The sequence below is a fragment of the Rattus rattus genome, chromosome 7 (assembly GCF_011064425.1).
Source record: "Rattus rattus isolate New Zealand chromosome 7, Rrattus_CSIRO_v1, whole genome shotgun sequence".
NCBI lineage: Eukaryota > Metazoa > Chordata > Mammalia > Rodentia > Muridae > Rattus > Rattus rattus.
In genome coordinates this window covers 19,517,637-19,522,764 of record NC_046160.1, presented here as the reverse complement: position 1 = coordinate 19,522,764, position 5,128 = coordinate 19,517,637, and positions in this window count along the sequence as shown.

The window sequence follows — 5,128 nt, the reverse complement described above, 5'->3', positions numbered from 1 at the left end:
TGAGAAGAATGGCGTCAAGCCTCTGTTTGCCTAGGTTTCTTCTGCTCATTTTTCTGTAAGAATTGTCAACAACTGTCCCTTTTATGGTCTGGACATTTCTGGTATAGATAATAAATTTGATAACTAACAGGAAACTTTCCAGTGAAGTTTCTAGAAGATTGCTTGAAATGTGGGTCTTTGCTCCTCAAGCTGTTATCTGTACTGAGTTTGAGATACCCTAAAGAGTTACGTGAGACCGTTATTGGCAATCCAGACAGATTGAGCTGGCTTTTTGTGGCACATGTCACAATGCCAGTGCTTTTCTAGATCCCATCCACACAACTAAGGTGGTTTCACCTACACAGTAGCTCACAGATCCCCAAAAAGCACCTGAGTTCTTTTAGAGGACAAGGAGTTCCTGAACTCACATTGTAATCATCCTCCCAACTTCCTCTCCTCGGGCCCAGAGGCCCACAAGCCACAGAAGTAACATGAGTGAAATGAGAGGAAGCAGAGGAATAGGGTTGTGAGCATGAGGAAAATAGCAGTGGGGGGACATTAGTGTGCCCAGTATGATAATAATGATCACAGCAGTAGGGAATGTGGGGGGCCATGGAAGTCGAGCAATGATCACCCACACCTGTTCATCACTAACACAGATCAACGGCAACCATGTTTTTCCAAATTATGAAAGAAACAGATGTCTAGATGATGATGTAACATCATGAAGTCTCCCAGATCTTACCTGTGGGTAACTAACTCAGTAGCCTGTCCCTTTGCCATAAGAGGAAAAAAAATTGGCTAGCATAAACAAAACTGGCATGTAATCTGGATCTAGCCTGCTGCTTGTCAGTTTACAAACTGTATGTGGCCACAAACACATCCTCCTACCATGGAGACACAAAGGTGAAAATGGATCAGACGACCCAATCATAGGATCCAAGGAGGAACCTTAGAAATGACTGACTCTCTCAGAAGTGACGAGTTCAGCCCTCTTGGGTTTGTACTTGAAGAAATTGTAGCCCAGAAAATCTGCGTGATCTGCTAAGAGCAAGACAATATGTTCATGGTCGGCTTGGACCATACCATATGTACCCTGCTGTAATCCCCACCCCTCTTCACTATCCACCATGCTCCCAAGGGACATTCTTCCCTAGATTTGATGGGCCAAAAGGATCAAGGAGCCCAGACACTTCTGGGAGTGGAGGTGGGGAAGCCACTAAACCCAGAAGTTTCCAGATAATCAGCAAAACAACAAATATAAGCCCAGTCTCTGAGCTGTTTGCTCTAGGGAATATAAATAGACTACCCCCCCCACACACACACACACAGGCACACACACATAGCTCTCTCAGAAAACATAAGCTGCCAATCTGAACAAAGGTTTGAGCATTAAAGATCTGGTCTCTCCTCATGCATCTCAGTTGGGTGACAGTATGACTCCTAGCTAGAGGTACCTTGGTCCAACTGAAAATTAACTACACCCCAGCAGGAAAATCATTTTTTGAGCCATGCTCTGCACCTGTCTTCCATTTTGCCCACTAAGTGCAGTGCACGTATTAATTAGACATAGATTATTTGGAAAGTGCTCTTAGCATTTGAACTTAACTGAGTTTCATCAGAAAATGATATTAGTATCATCCCAGTGGTTTTCCCTACACAGACAATTTGTTTCGCCCACCCCCCTGGCTGGCTCACCTTTTTGTCATCATTTTTGTGAGACAAGTGAAAATGTTTTTCTTGTACACAAAAGAGGCAAATCCCCTTCTCTGACTTGATCCGACAAAGGCCAGTTTGAACAGTAATGGGAAAAGAGGACAGATGTACAGTCTAAGCACAAATCCTCGGGGAAAAATAACATCTCTTTGGGAAAAAAGAAATCGTTTATACTTATAAGGTGGGAGACTTTCAATTTATAAAAGGTTTCCTATTTCTTTTGATTGCCAGGATAACTGCATTCCAAAAAGGTTGTCCTTCCATCAAGACAGAACTGCCTCTCTGATCTGGCATGCAGATTCAGAAACGATGAATGACAAGAATCTCTCTCCATGTGCTGGACCACCAGCCTGAGGGATTTTGAAGCAGTGCAGATCCCAGGGTTAAAACCCATTACCCAGAGAGATGGGAAGGTTCCTTTCACTGATTCCTTCCCCCTCTCTGCTCCCAGGCCTGAATTCCAAATTGATTTCCTTAATAACTATTAAAGATCTTTTTAATTAAACCAGGCATCCTCTTCCTTGGCAAACTTTTCTTGATGACATCTCTGGTTAATTAAAGGTTTAAGTTGCAAAGACGTATTACATAAGAACAGAGGAGGCTGCTTTATGGCATGCCAGAGAAGGTTCCTGCTGTCTCCTGCAGCAGAAACCCAGCTCTGCCTGAGAGCCAGGCCTGTCTTCCTCCCCAGGCATTCGAGCCCCCAGAACCAGAATGCGTTAATAATAAAGGTGGTTGGGGAAGGAGGAGTAAGGGTTTCTGCTTCTTGTGTTTCTGCTTCTCCTTTTCAACTGGCCTGGTAAGTGTTTCTCATTAAAAACATCACTCATTTGGATCCCAACTCACTGGTGCTGACAAAACATTTTTACCTTTTCATCCAAAATTCCTGAGGTAGTTGATACATTTGCAATAGGAGAAGGAAGAATAAAAGGCCCTTTTACCCATCAATAAAATGCAGTCGCCTCTACAAGAGACCATGCCAGCTACTCATAAAATATATAAAGACAATATAGGGTGTGTGTGTCTGCCTGCCTACCTGCCTGCCTGCCTGCCTGCCTGCCTGCCTGCCTGTCTGTCTGTCTGTCTGTCTGTCTGTCTGTGTGTCTGTCTCTGTGTGTGTGTTCATTAGTAAATTTCTCTGATTCATTTACCTTCTCTGTCTTGGGCCCCTATTGTGAAATGGCACAAGGTATAACGTATAGAGAATATCACTGAAAAGCAAAGGTTTTCTTCATACAAGCCTAAATAGCTTTTTAGGTGGGAATTTCACCTATGATCTTGTCTTTCTGCCACTGAGGTTTGAAACAACAGATTTCAAACCTAGATGTCCATTGGAATTAAGGAAATAATTCTGCAGTTATAAACTCACCCCTGTCTACCTCATCAGCCTCTGTCTCATCTGCTTCTACCTCACCTGCTTATTATATCTTGCCTGCCTCCGTATCATCTAGGCTTCCTGTACCCCACCTGCCTGCACCCCACCTGCCTGTACCCCACCTGCCTGCACCCTACCCTTACCTGCCTGCTGAACGTTTACAGATAGATTCTCTAGGCACACAAGCTTGGTAACCACTGGTTTCTAGATGCATTCCGATCAATTCAATGCCACCTGTAGGCCTACCTGCAGTGGCAAGGCTGTCCCACTGTTTCTGTCTTTTGATCTGACCGACATCTCAGATATGCCTATCTGAGATAAGAAGAGAGAACTAAGTCCTCACTAGTACTGTTAAGGAAAGGGGTTACAATTCTATGAGACACCAAGGAAGAGAAGAAAAAGACCGCACAGAGACTATCAGCTCTACATCAACCACTTTTTAGCCATTAGAAAGACTCAGAATTATCAGGCATGGTGGCACAATGCTTTAATCACAGTATAGGAGACAAAGGCAGGCAGATCTCTGATTTAGAGGCCAGCCTGGTCTACAGAGCAAGTTCCAGGACAGCCAGGGCTACACAGAGAGACCTTGTCTTAAAAAGACAAAAAGACAAAAAGACAAAAGGGAGGCAAGACAGAAGGAAGAAAGACTGGCTGACTGATTCAGAATCAACTAGAAAACTTATATTACTGACCATTTGATTATAAAATTAATTTAAACATGCATGGAAAATATATTCATACTACTCTCAACACATATGTGATATACCAATGATTTAGGGTTTCTATTGCTAAGACAAAAACAAACAAACAAAAGCAATAAACCCATGACTGAAAAGCAAGTGGGAGAGGATTTATTCCACTTCTGCATCACAGCTCGTCGTCAAAGGAAACCAGGACAGGAACTCAAGCAGGGCAGGATCTTGAAGGCAGGAGCGGGTGCAGAGGGCATGGAGGAGGGCTCTTTACTGGCTTGCTTCCCCTGGCTTGTTCAGCCTGCTTTCTTACAGAACCCAGGACCACCAGCCCAAGGATAGCACCAACCCACAATGGGTTGGGTCCTCCACCACTGATCACTAATTAGAAAATGCCTTATAGCTGGATCTCACAGAGGCATTTCCTCAACTGAGACTCCTTCTTCTCTGATGACTAGCCTTTGTCAAGTTGACACAAAACCAGTCGGTACAACCAATAACTAAGATTCAAAAATAAAATGTTAGTGCTTAGCAGCTGTGCCTGCCACTCAAACATGTGTATGTACTTGCTGAACCATTAAAGATAAAAGACAGACATCATCATACACAGTACCTGTGATAGCTCACGCTACAACGCTTAAAGCAACTGACTGACAAAGACAACAGGCTTTGTATGCGATATAGGCCCATAGTTTGGGAGGTGTCAGTCCATGATTAACAATACTTCGGATCTATAATGAGGTAATATGCCACGGCAAGAACATGTGGCAAAGCAAAGAAGAAAGGGAAAAGAAGAAAGGGAAATGGAAAGACGCTGAGGTCCCAATACCTCTTTCAAATGGATGCACCCAGTTCCTAAACCATCTTTACAGTCTGAAAAGTTCAACAGAGCCACCCCGAGGACCAGGCCTTGCACGCATGGACCTTTGGAGGATATTTAATTAAACCACAGTGTAGTGGTTTGAATAGAAATGGCCTTCATAGACTTATGTGTTTGAATGCTTAGTCCATATGGAGTGGCACTATTAGACAGCATGGCCTTGTTGAAATAGGTATGGTCTTGTTGGAGAAAGTGTCACTGTGGGGGTGGACCTTGAGGTCTCCTATGCTCAAGTTATACCCAGTGTGGGGCACAGTCTCTGTCTGCTGCCTGTAGATTAAAATATAGAACCTTCAGCTCTCCATCTGCCTGCACACCGCCATATCCCCACCATGATGATAATGAACTAAAACCTCTGAAACGGTAAGCCAGCCCCAATTAAATGCTTTCCTTTGTAAGAGTTGCTGTGGACATGGTGTCTCTTCACATAATAAAACCCAAACCAAGACACGCAGTGAACATAAACCAGATGCATCCAACCTT